General features: G+C 43.0%; 1 protein-coding gene across 4 annotated transcripts in view; it reads right to left on the bottom strand.

The window, feature by feature from the left end:
- The window catches only part of PLCG2 (phospholipase C gamma 2), a 61,071-nt gene extending 49,526 nt beyond the window's left edge, over positions 1-11,545 (bottom strand). The window contains exons 1-2 of one of the 4 annotated variants that reach the window (XM_032701063.1): positions 11,475-11,545; positions 6,533-6,770 (exon numbers count right to left, since the gene is read on the bottom strand). The gene's annotated coding sequence lies outside the window, so the exon portion shown is untranslated. Of the gene's footprint in view, positions 1-4,645; positions 4,721-6,532; positions 6,852-8,150; positions 8,221-11,474 lie in introns of those variants that run through there. The other 3 variants (XM_032701064.1, XM_032701065.1, XM_032701062.1) reach the window with 3 other exon arrangements.
- Between the last annotated feature and the right edge of the window lie 2,035 nt (positions 11,546-13,580).

The raw sequence follows: 13,580 nt of genomic DNA, 5'->3' as shown, positions 1-13,580 counted from the left end.
CTAACCAAACCAAACAAACAAACAAAGAAAAAGAAAGAAAGAAAACCTGCAGGAAACACCAAATTTAAGAATAACTATTACAGACAAAGGAACAAAAAACAAAATACAACAAACACAAACTATTGAAAAGAAAAAAAACCCAGTACCTGGATCATAACAAATAAAGCCTAAATAAAACTAAAGAACACATCAGAAACATGAAAAAAAAAGCGTTCAAACTCGAGTAGAACTATGCTAAGAACCTCTCTTAATGGAGCAACATTTGGTTTCTCTGTGACATTTTCTGCCACATTTCCTAGACCTTCTCCTACCCAAAAAATAATGTAAATACAATTATGCTGCACAAATAGCAATACTGGGTTTTCCCCAGAAAATGGCAAGTGTCACTGGTAGGTCCAAAAACTTTCTCAAAGTTCCAACCCTGACTATATTTATCTTGATTTGATGACTTCAGGAGTCTCTGAAGACATCAAAAAATGTGCACTTTGATCCTACTTTGATTCTACCAAACTCCTTCCAAGCATCAGATCTGGTTTATTTGTTCTATACAGTGAGATACCTTTGTTCACAGACTCTCTAATTGACATAGAGACAAAAGAAACTCTTAACAGAAATCACCATTCCCTTAGCAATTTCCTGATTGTTTTAGGGTATTTGCAGAATTATGTTCCATAAAAACCTCATTAGTTCTATGCAAGGTGGAATTTAAAACTTCTCATTCTTGAAACTGATACTACTCCAAGAAATATCTGGAAATCCATCTTGTCCTATGTACTGACAACCTAGATATTAACACGAGAAAAGGAGATATATGCAACAGATTTGAATCATACTCTTTCTACTTTTCCAGGATTACTTTTTTTTATATTCCCAATGCTATCTTCCAATAGCCAAAATGCTGCCCCCAGGTGAACTGCAGCAGGTTTGCTCTTCTTGTATCAGTTTGCTGCCCGAAGAGACCTCTAAAATCTGAGAAGACTCACAGGTTCTGCTGTCAGTGTTACTGTCTTCTTAATATTACATCAGGAAGAGCAAGGATGATTGAAGCCTGGCAATCCAATGACAAGATAGCACAAGAAATAATTATATCAGCTGGCATAAACTCTTGCACTATATTAGATTTTAAACCTATATGAGAATTTAAACCAGGTAACTGTCCTTTTGGGAGCTGTAGTGAGGGGAAAACATGAGTAAATACCAACACTGAAACAAATGTTGGCTACATCTGAAAAGTCTCAGTTTATGCACTTCTAAAACTTCATGGCTGTGTTTCTCCTACACAGTCTTCTTTTTCTTACCCACGTGATATTTGTGTGCACACACTTGGGACACCAAACAGCCAAAAGACAGATGTGTACACAGCAGTTCTTGCAAATATTACAAAGCTTCTGTGCTCTGGTCTCCCTCACGTCATTGCCTCAAACAGCTAATTACAAGCCCGATTACTCCTCGGTGAGATTATTTACAAACAGGGCGCTCTGGAACCTGCTCTTTCATCCACGAATATCATTTGCACACAAGTTGCAGGGGCTGCTGCCACACAGTTCCCAGCCATCCTCCTTAAGCTCACCCCTGAGCAGGGCAGGTTTAAAGAGCTCTGTGCACATGCAGCCAGCAGGCACAGCATCTCCTGCGGTTCTCTCCCCCTCTCCTCAGTCCACTCCTCTCCCTCACAGGCAGTTTCAGTTTCCGTGTTGATGGCTAATTCGACCATGGCACTTCTCGCTTCCCTTTCGTAACTTCTTCCAGGCCTCCTCCCCCTCACCCCGTGCACTGTCCCCTGACCTGCCCCTCGCTACGGAGCGCCCTTTTCTGCTCCCTCTCATTAAAGCCACTAATCTACCTTTCAACATCGCGTCACCAGCTGCTTTCAGTGCAATCTGACTTAGAAGCCGTCTGGAGAAGCCGTCTGGGCAATCTTTCCAATCCCTTTTTAAATTCGACCACTTAAAATATATATATATATATATATATATATATATTTTATTTTTTTTTTTGTAAACTAACAGGGAAGCCACAACGGTCCCTTTTTAGCTGCAGGGCAGCCTCTTCTGCACTCGTGAATCTGAAGTGCTCCACAGCAGGAATCATCTCACACCACGTTTTGCAAAACATTATACACATTATGTGGGGTTTTATATCAATAATGTTGTTATGGTAATAAAAAAATGGAGTATTCTTTCCTTATAATACTGAAAATATATATATACTCCAGTGCTACAACTCAGAGGGAGTGAACAATTTTAAGTAGCATAAGCAACAGCAGATTTTTATGGTTTAGCCTTTCAGACTCCCTGGCACTAATCAGAGAATCATCTGAATTATCACAGGTTTGCACCTAACAAGACAACCATAGTCATCTTGTCTTGCTGCAATGACTGGTATTAACAAGAAACGAAAGGAGGGGAAAACGAAAAATTAAATTAAAATCTTTGTACAGTGTCTGTTTTTCTGACAAATAAAAGAAAACCTGTCTTCTCACTTTGCTCTTTTCATTAAGAACTGTAATAAAACGAATATGCTGCGATTTGGAACAAGGTTTAACCATTTTAGTAACACTTTGCTGCAATACCTGAACTTTTAAATTAGCACAGGTTTTTAGGAGACTGTAGAGAAACATCCATCAGCTCTGCCTTTTACACTACAAGGTGTAGCTGTGAAACGAAACATGACTTAGAACAATAAGAAAAGGAGTTTCTAAGTACAGCTATTTAACAAAAGGCAATGCAGCAGGTTTTTTGAGAGATAAGTCCTTCAGTACAAAGGAACTGCCTTTCCGAAGTGGCTTCTTAAACAGTTTCCGCTGAATAGAATATACTGGACTTCCTCTTTTAAAGCAGCTCTTTCTTCCAAAAGCAGAGAGAACAGTGGTTTTAGTCTAACTTGAATCCTAAGTCATAGGCCAAGTTTTTAACTTACTGTGAAACAACACTGTAGCTGAGGATACCCACTTCGTCAGAAACGATGGAAGGAATATTGCAATATTTGACCAACCTAAGTGACCACTTCTAGACTGTTCCAGTTACCTGCTCCAGTTTAAGAACAACATCCCAGAGCGCTGCCTAAGAGTAAAGGAACTAACATAAGCCCTTGGCTTTAGACCTAATCTTTAAAACATGTCTTACACTCACCAACAGGTGCCCCTCACCTCCCTACACCCATGACTGCACAACTATTTGAATTAACAATATTTCTACCCATTCATGCAGCAGAATTTCATAATGACCCTCATCACCTGGATGCCTCTAGCCCAGCAGAGGGTGAAATACAAGATGCTGTGTGCAACAGAAGCTTTACTGCTCTTCTACTGCAAAGTTACTGAAGCCTAAAGTAGAAAGGTCCAGCATCACTCACAGGATTCAACAATTGAGTTAATAATCACAGAAGCATGCCATGAGCTCTAGACACAGACACCGATCCATGGCTCTTTCTCTTTGACTGTAGGAACTACAGGAGTTAAATTTTGAAGGTGTCCTGTACCATATGCAGAACTGGGACCACTTATTATTGTTTGTGTAAGAGCTGTTTTGACACTTTTTAGTTGAAAAGCCTGACTGATTTGGACTGAAAAGTCTAAAAGACTCACTGCAAGTAACCAAATGAACATGGACATTGAAAAAATAAACTATTTAACCTATCCAAAAACCTGTATATTTAGTTTTACTTCATTACAGTACTTCAGACTTTCAGAAATAAACCCTTCTTATCTGAAGATTAGTCTACAGCTCCTAACTTTCTCTGTGATAACAGAAAACAAGGAATAACTGTAGTAAAGGCAAACTATAAATGTACAACCTAGCAAAGAACATCTCAGGTAAGCACTAACGAATCCATACTCTGTTATAATTTCACCAGTATGACAAAGCAGGTGCTTTCCAGGCACACAAGGTCATACAAAGTTTGAACCCAGGTCAATTCCTAAGTTTCCCCATGTGCTCTGGGCACTGCAAAAGGGTTGTTGCATCCGAGCTCTGCCTCTGAACGCGTTTAGGACACCTCCTAACCCGAGCAGGCAACACTACCAGTACGGATATCCACCAGCAACACCAGTGCAGTCCCACAGCACTGATAATTAATAATAATCAGTGTGCTGCTCTTGCGATGCAGCTGCCGCCCTGGGAGTCCTGCGGTCTGGCGATGAGCAGGGGAGGGGAACCGCAGCAAGACGGTGCCCACCTGCCCCGGCCCGGCTGGGCCCTCGCCCCGGTAGGGCTGTGCATGGCTGGGCTGCTGTCAGGGACACGCCACACTGAAGGTTTCCTTCCTTCTTCTTCCCCCGGCTGGGCTGCGGCGGAGAGCGGCCACACGCGAGGCGCCAGGCAGTGTCCCCTCCGAGCCCCCTCGGGGAGCGCCCGCACTGCCCCGTCCCCTCCAGCCCAGGCACCCTCCGCCCCGCGGGACGACCTTCCCTGTCCCTTCTCCCCGCGGTACGTCCCTCCCTCACCCCTCGCGGGCTGCCCGTCGCTCTCCCCGAGCCCGCACTCGCCCGCAGTCCCAGCCTCCCCCCGACAGACCCTCCCTCACGCCCGGGCTCGCCGCCCCGCCCCGCCCCAGCCCCGCGGCACCTGCTGCCGTCGGGGCCGCGGCCGCCGCTCAGCGCGGCAGGGAGCGCCCCTCCTGCGGCGTCCCTCGGGGCCGCGCTCACCTGCGCGGCGGCGGCAGCTCCGTGCGGCGGCGGGGCCGTGCCGGCGGCTGCCGCTGCCGGTGCCGCCGCTGGTCCCGCTGGTCCCGCGGCGCCTCTCGGGGCTCCACTTCTGCTTCTGCCGTCACCGGGAAGGGGCGGTGCCTCGTGACCCCGCGGCCACCCACAGGCGCGGGGCGGCCGAGGGCGCGGGGCCCCTCAGCGCGCCGGGGACTGGCCCTGCCCTCCCGTACCTTCCCCTGCCCTCCCGGGCCCTCCCTGAGCGGCGAAGCCAGGCTGGGATTCCTCGCCCCGTTCCTCCACCTCCCCTGCCCCCGGGGCTGGTGTCGGGGCGAGCCCTCTGCCCCCGCTACCCCTCAGCCGCCCCCTGAGGCACAGGCTCTGGGTTAGACGCAGACACCGCTACCTGACGCTTTCCCTTTGACTGTAGGAACTACAGGAGATAAACTTGTACCATATGCAGAACTGGGACCACTTGCTAAGCCTGCCCCTCCTGCCAGGTCGGGCTGTCCGGCTCTTAGAGTCGATGGTCTGAGCAGAAGGATTGAGCAGTAACTTGAGTTTAGGAAAACGCTCTCAAACTCCAGTCTTGCAGTTATGTTGACAAGTTAAAACTGACTCTCTCAAGGTGATCCACTGCAGTTGTATCATAGACACCTCAGCTTATGAGCGGCAATGCTAAAAGTATTTCCCAAGTTGGGATTCAGAAGAGTAGTGATAGGAGAAAACGTGCTGCCTGGAGATCAAACCCTGGTACAGTCATTAAACTTGAGGTATCACTCTTGCCCTAGACCAATTTGGTAAAGCTGGGGTAAATTCCTACATCCACAGACAGGATAACAAGGTCATCACAGGGAACAAGTCATGCCAGTTCAGAAGACACCATAGCAAATGCCTAGAAACCAAAGCTAGGGATGGTACAGCATTTGCAAGGAACAGGTTTCCCCGTGCAGGGGAAGCTCGGCTTTCTGCAAGGACCGCTCCATGTTATAGCAGCCACTCCCATATTCCAAAGGCTAGTTCCCAAAAGCTGAAGTTAAGTCTCGTGGAGATAGCTCTTCATCTCCCCTCCTTCCAACACCGGTGGCTAGCACAAAGAAGTGAAAAGAACATGTCTTTCAACAAGCTAACCCACTCTATTGAGAGGACAAAAAAGTTTTCCATAATTTCAGTCAGCATTGAAAGTGGTTGAATAATAGCCAAAGTGTGTTTTTTATTAATTCTTTCACCCTACACGTGCAGAAACTACTGAAACAAAATGATACCTGGAATGAGGCAGCAACAGGTTCTTCACCAAACATCACCAGCTTTACTACCTAGCTACCTGTGAAGAGAAACGTCGATTGTGTCCAACTGTATTGTAGAAGCAGTTTCAGAAACTCTTCCCAAAAACAAACTAACAAGTCAAAAGCACCAAAGGGATTCAAATAAGTATGACTTATCAAGGCAGAAGTGACGAAGGTATTCAAAATACGCTACCACAAAAAGGAAAAACCCTGAAAACCCAATACCTGCAAAAGGTGTGGATCATTTTAAATGCAAAACAAAAAGATGATCATTACAATCTCATCATTGTTCACAATTTCATGCCATCTTGCTAAAGACTCTTCACATTTTTCTAGATGCCAAACCTGGGAAAAGTTTCTCTCTTCATAACGTGTGACTCATGTGAGCCATGATAGTAAAAGGATGAGAATAGCAGAATATGTCTCAATCACGTCACGGTTTCTCTCCTATACTTCATTTTTTGCTCTTCATCTTTAAAGCCTTCAGTGTTTTATGTTGAAACTGCTTTTGAAATTATGTGAACAGAGGCAGAATGCACGTGCCAAGAGGCCAACTTCCACAGCTGCAAAAGCTAATACCCAAACATCTGTACACAGCACATACCACAGGGAGCTGAAGGGTGCAGGTGATCCTGGATGTTACACAAGCAGGAGGTAACAGTAGTCTCTTATTCCCAGCTGTCAGATCCAGAAGTCATTTGGGTCCATTGATAATGAATCCAAGTTCCAGCAAACACCAGACTCAGCAGCCCCTCCTGGTTCTGCTTCACTTGGCCAGGTACCAACAGCCTCCTCACCAGTCATAAGGCACAGCTTCGGCACAGGAACCACCCTTGAACAACCTGCAAGCCACACAGGCACGGAGTTGAACATTTGTATCATGCTCAGAGCTTTGCTGCCGAATTAAACACTGCTGCAAAGAATATGGGACTTTGGTCCACTAAAATCTACCAATTCCCAACATTCCTTGCACAACCTTGGACTTACCTGATAAAACTCTGTTAAAGCTGAACAGTCATTATATGGTAAAAGAAAGTACATATGTGGGAGAAAATCATAGCTGCAGTGGGGATCATAACACTGAATCCTGTAACAAATTCCCAGCCATATAGATGGAGTGAGCAATCCTCAAAACCAAATCAATAAAATAGTAACTCTTAGAAACACCAGCTGTTACTAAGCACATCCACTACACCAGAAATAAGAGTACTCAGGCAGCCTCACAATCACAAGAGAAGATCAGAGTTATTATCAGAATCAGCAACTCTGCCATCCAACTTTCAAACCTCAAAACCCCAGGCAGACAACAGAATTTCCTGTAAGGACAGTGGACCTCGTAGTCACAGATAATTATCAGGTGACATCTTCAGTTCTCTTTTTGTAGCAAAAAATCCTGTATATGTATGCTGAGAAGAGATGTGGGGAAATTAGTTCTCCATCTGAGTTGAAGAATCTGGCCCCAGCAAAGCCTGTGTGTTTAAAGAGGACAAGGTTAGCTACTAGAATAAAATCTTTCTTCCTTTTTTCTTTTTTTTCTCTTCTTTTTTTTCAGTTTGACTTTCTTTGTATAATTTTAAAAGGCTTCTTGAATTGTTAAAAAATATAATCACAATTCATATTGTAAGATCTGAAAGCGAATTTTTCAGCTGGAAGTACATTTTTATGTTTAGGTCATAAATCCCTCAGGAAGGCAGTTTATAGTGTTGACACTGACACTTTCTTAATTACAGCACCGGAAAGTTCAGCCCTGTCTTGTATGTGGTAATGAAGTGTTGATTGCTTCCCCTGAAGAATAAAGCAAGGCACAAAAGAGAATCACAGGACTGGCTAGGCCCTCAGCGGTTAAAATAAATAATGGTCACAAAACTCCTCACAGGACCCACCGAGAAAATACAGCTTTTGTGGAGAAGCTAAAAGTTGCATAGCTTTATCCCCTCAATTGTAAGAAATGTTAAAGAGTCATTAGGCAGGAGGAACAAGTATTTTAGAGACAACTGCTACATTCTGGAGGGAGGGGGCAAGGACGTCCCTCCCAGTGGCTGTTGTCACTGGCAGAGCAGTCCTGTACCACCCCAGCTCCTCTTGGCATTGCTTCAGCTACTCTGAGAAGCCTTGATCAGGTTTTAGTGATCACCTTTAATGCCTCAAAGGGCCTCTGTGATGTGAAGCTGATCTTTGAGAACATTGTCCAGATCAAGTAATGAACTTCACATGGGACTCACCCTCAAACACTGTCATACTGTGTGACAGGTCCAACACTCCCGGCATATCTTCTCAGCATAACAGAGTTCAGGCTCCTTGAAAAGCGTGTTTCTTTTAGAAAGTGTTCTGATGTATACTTGGCTCCGTTCTTATCAGAGTTTCATTTTAATCTTGGTAAATTATTGTCACTTAATCATAATATTTAAAAGTAAATATCAACTTAAAGTAAACTACTCAAGTCACCAGCGGAAAAGCTGACACGAAGGAAGGGAGGTTGTACTCGTAAGTTGCTGGCCCGTTGCCTGCTGAAATGTTTGTGAAACCTCAAATGTTCAGCTTCTCCTAGTCCAGTCACCCAGTCCCTTGCTACTTGCAAGCACTGACTTCAAAAAAAATTCCAAGGAGTTCCTGCCCACCGGCCTCATCCACAAAATATAGTACTATCCCTTACAACTTCTGTAACAATTTGCATCTGTAGATGTCACAACAATTTTTAAAAAAGAATGGAAATCATTATTTCCCATTTTCAAAGCATCAGCCCCAGAGAATGAGGAGGTTTGCCAAAAAACTTACAGCAGTTACACGTCTTGGGCAGAACACGGCTTCCATGTTTTACACCTAATGTCCTGACTTTGGAATGGCATTTTCTCATAACAAAGCTCAGTATGCTAGAAGAAAACTTTTCATTTGTCAGAATTATTTTTTCAGTAGTTTCAGTTGAGCAAAAACTCTGCTGTGTGCTTTGGGATGATCAATAAAAACCTTTTTAAACATACGCGCAAAAACATTTGAACCAAGTTGTAAAAACGTGCTTTTTTATACACATCTATCTAGCTATTTACTCAGTGTCTTGAGTCAATTTGGGCTACATACAACACCAGTGTATTTAGAGGGTCTGCAATCACACCTTCAGGTGAAATGTTAAATACTACAGCCACTACATGCACAGTGATAAAATGGCAGCAGCTCATTATCAGTACTATCAACAGTGAGTTGATATCGATGTTACCAAGGCCTCGGCAGAACAGGAAAACTGCAGGAGGCTCCACAGGGAACCTGGAAAATTTTCCTTCTGTGCTTTTTAAGCCAAGTACATGAAAATCTGTCATAAAAAAATAATGTGATTTTGAGTGGGAAAGACTGGGAAAAACCAGCATTTGACATCAGTTTCGAATGAAGTGAGTTGCAACTCAGCAAGAACCAGTCTGGCTCTTCCCCCTGGGTAACTTTCAACCCTTCATTTCTTTCCCGCTGCAGAGCAGCACCACAGGCGAGTTGAGGAGAGAAAAGGCTCTGTTACCATCTGCTTTAGCCTCCCACTCTCACTCATTATCCCTGTAAGCTTGGAGAGGCTTAGGAAGGGTAACTTAAGTCAGGCTGGGCACAGCGATGAGCGAGGCTGAAGAGAGCATTTAGCCACTGCTCCGAGCTCCTCCTAGGGAGCCACAGTGGGGTCTCACAGTGTGCTGCAGTCACAGGAGGAACACACACCAAGTGCTCTCTCACTGCTTATTTTCCTCCCATTCTGCCGAAGTCGTCCTAACACTGATTTTGCTTCTGCTGGTGGAAGCTCTTCTGGGACCATAAAACAGCGGTCGCCCAGGTCTTTCTCTACTTTCTACATGGCTGATTGCAGGGATTTATTATTGTCTAAGGCCTTCCCTCAGGGCACACAGGAAGGGAGGAGAAGTTCCTTGCATCTGTGCTCACTCATGCAAAAATCAGCTTTAATGTGATACATGCTGCATCACAAAAGTTTTGAAAAGCCCTCTAGCTAATTAAAGCACTAGAATTCTCTGGGGGTGGAGAGAGCATGCTGGTCCTAATGCAGATAAACATGTAATCATGAAAAAACACATGTCAAAATCTCACTGAAATCAAAATAGGATTGAAAAATTAATGATGTTCTTGAGTGATGATTTCTGAATAGGGGTAGAATGAGAGATGCTCTTCAGGAATACGCCTTGCAGATGCCTGTGCCTTGGAAGAGCATCCATCTGGTGCATCTCCAGGATCAGCATATTTGTATAGAATGCAAATCTTCATTGCAACTGCTGTTATCTTTATGCACTGTAGTCATAACTGAGTGAGTCACATTAAAGGTCAAAACCTACTGTTCTACTTTTTATAATAAGCATCTTTTTAACATACAGTGTTAGAGAGCCTGTGCATCAACAGATCAAGGTTGGAGTTGGTATTGGGTGATCTACGACAGACCCTGGCACAGGCACCCAATCTTAGTAACATATTTGTTAGCAATTTAAAAGTGGGAATAAATGAAGGGGGAGGAAATTGGGATAATGTATGTGCTAATTACTAAAATCCTGACTAAATTAGATATTTGAGATAGGCTGCTTAAGTTTTCTAGTCTCTCAAACTGCCTTCCAGCTTGCAGAACAAATCTGTGCTAGAGTCTGGGGGGACTGTGCTCTGGGGCAGGCAGGTGGAGAAAACATGGCACTGCTGAGTACCATGGGGAGCAATTTTAACTTTGCAACTTCAGAAGGGCCTCTGTTGGCAAAAGATCATTTTTCAGAAATTCAGGCAAGTACCAACAACCACATATGGTTGCTGATCTCAAACTCATGTGTATTTATGTATATAGGTAGAGTCCTATTATTTCACTTATCATATTAAAAAACATATATGAGAAGCCTTTCATATCTCCAAAACAGATTATATTTGTGCTACAAAAGTCAGAAACTTCACAATACCTTTTTAAGTACCAGCTGCCAACACCTCTCAGGCAGTAATATCTGACTGAAAATCTGACCTTAGACACTCCATGAGATGTTTTAAAAGTAAACACAAAATTTGAACTTTACCAAGAGAGAAGAAAACAACAAAAACCAACCAAACTTATTTCAATGGAAACTTTCTGACATGTCCCTCATTTAACAGGGGACAACGTCTAGAATAAAGAACCTAACAAAGTGAATTTGCAAATGCTTACTTGACCTGATCTCCAAACTGGAATGAAATAAAAATAGCTTGGTTAGCTTCAGATGAGCTCCCAGGACTTGTGTGTGTTTGTAATGATTTTAAAAACTTCACACAAAAAAATGTTTCCTATTTTTTTCTTAGACTTTAAAATACCATCTCCTCTTTCAAAGTAAATGCTTTTTAAATTTCCTTTATGGTTAAGAAAGTCCTTTTATTCTGGAGCTAGGCTACAGAATATTTCACAAAGACAAAGGCTGGAGCACAGGAGGCTCTGCCAGAAAATTTAAACCCAACTGTCTTCTCTGCAGAACCTTTCTACCACACATCAGGAATTATTTAACCCCATTTTTACAAAGGATATCTGCCCTGCTGAGTCTCAAAGGCAGCAATACAGAGCTTACCTTTAATCCTGTGCAGAATAACAAGTGATATACTGCTGAGATGAGCAGTGTCAAACGGAGGTTTCTTCCTCTTTGTACTCTGATTCTACCTGGGTGAAAGCTCACTGTTAAGACCCCTTAAGCATACAAAATCTCTAAGCAAGTTTTCAATACCCTGGGCCTTTTAGTTAATTTAAAGTTTAAAAGAAAAAAAGTTGTCACCTTTGATGACACTCTCTTCTTCACAAGGACAGATTTTGTTATGGCTGTTGCTAGCAGGAGGGGGGAAAAAAAAGGAAGTCCTAAGAAAGAAAGTGGAACACTAATTCTGAACTATGTCACTTCCAACCAACAGGACTCTCCTCTCCTCATGGGCTCAGCTCTTTTCACGCTGTCTCACGTGCATCACACGTTAATAACTTGTGTTAATAATGCCCCCACCTGAGATCAACCAACAATTGTAACAGCTTCTGGTTTTCTCAGGCAAATTTTGAATTCGTTGCCTTCTGGTTTCTAAGCCTTTGGGCTTTGCCCTTTCCTCCTGTTTTAAGTTTTCTCTGAAACCAAAGGGTTGTTCAAAATTTACTTTCTTTTAACAAACACTAGGAGTCTCAGGGACTCTGCTGATTCCAACAGCTGGGCTTTAAGGAAAGCATCTAATACCTTTAATCCTTAGGAAGAAAAAAAAAATCAAAACCATGAGAACCAAAAGCACTCACGTCTGTTTTGAGATATGCATGTGTAATATATATACACACAGGCAGCCTGTGTTCAGCCACATACTGTCAGAACAAAAATGGCTTAAGCATGGAATCAAGGATTTAAAGGTTAGACCAGAAGACAACTCCTGGTTTGATACCCTGGCAGGAAATATATTAAAAGAAGATTTGCTTTGTCAACAACCGATAATTGGCATCAATTTTATTTTTTTATTTTAAAAATAGTGAAGTTGAATAATACCAGTTTTTCTATTGATTTACATGCAACTAATAAGAAGAATTTATGACTAGATCTATAGATAAGTTATTTAGAAATAAATATAATTTTAACAGGTTAAAATGAAATCCAAATATTTATATCAAAACAGGGTTTCAGTAGGGCAAAACAGAGTTAGTTTTTTGAGGCATTTTATGAAAACAAGACAAAATGTACCCTATTTGACCCAAAAGAAAACATACAAAACTAAAACTAAAATAAACAAATACATAGATAAAATTTAAAAAAAAAAAATCATGCAGAAATATAACTGGAGAAGTGGTTCCTCAAAGGACCTCTAAGGAAAAGTCAGAAAATCCTGCTCCCTGCATAAGCCAGGCTTTCTCCTGGTCTGGCAGCACAGACGGAGGTAACACACAGAGCTGCTGACTTGATGACAGACCTCTTCAGTGGGCTGAGAAGACCTTGGCTACTGCTGTGGCAGGAGAGCCTCAGTCACACACAAAGACAAGAGCTGAAGTTGTTTTTTGATGATTTCTGTAGTCTGACAACAGCCAGGCTTTAGCACCGGGCAGTGCAACAGCAGTAGCCTTGCAGCAAGGATGGATTTTGCTGAGGAAAAAGCTGAACTAAAAAGGCAGCAAAAGAACGTCCTTGGTAATACAGAAAGAAAGAAAACAAAAGGTTTTCAGCCTCCTACTACGGTGGACACCAGTGAGGTGCTTTGATGTCAGGGAGGAGACCAGTCAACAGAGTCAGAAAAGACCAGAGCAGGAGAAGCCAGAGTCTCCAACCCCTCTCACCGCACAGATGCTCTGCTCTGCCTTTAGCTACCTTCTCATGCAGAGCAGCTTGCTGCCCCCAGAAGATGAGAGATGAGGTCAATGGGAAAGCAAGATATTGCCAGACTGTGACTAATTTTTTTTTTTACTTTTTTTTTTTTCAAAGAGAGGAAATATGTGTGCAGAGCAACAGTGGTTCATACCGGGTCAGTCAGGAAGTGTGGGGCTGGGTATTTAAAAGACAGGTATTTTTGTTTTGCGGTTCTCTCAGAGAACAAAAGCATACAAGAAACCTTTTTTTTAGTTAAAAAATGCAAAGTTCGAGTTCACCTATAGTTAGCTGAGGTATCGACATTGTGTTTCACTCTGAAGAATGGCACTTTGAGTAGAATTCTTTGCATTTGTGGCT

The sequence above is a fragment of the Chiroxiphia lanceolata genome, chromosome 13, assembly GCF_009829145.1.
Source record: "Chiroxiphia lanceolata isolate bChiLan1 chromosome 13, bChiLan1.pri, whole genome shotgun sequence".
Lineage (NCBI taxonomy): Eukaryota > Metazoa > Chordata > Aves > Passeriformes > Pipridae > Chiroxiphia > Chiroxiphia lanceolata.
The sequence above is the reverse complement of the archived record's forward strand: the minus strand, read 5'-3'. Positions and strand labels throughout refer to the sequence as shown.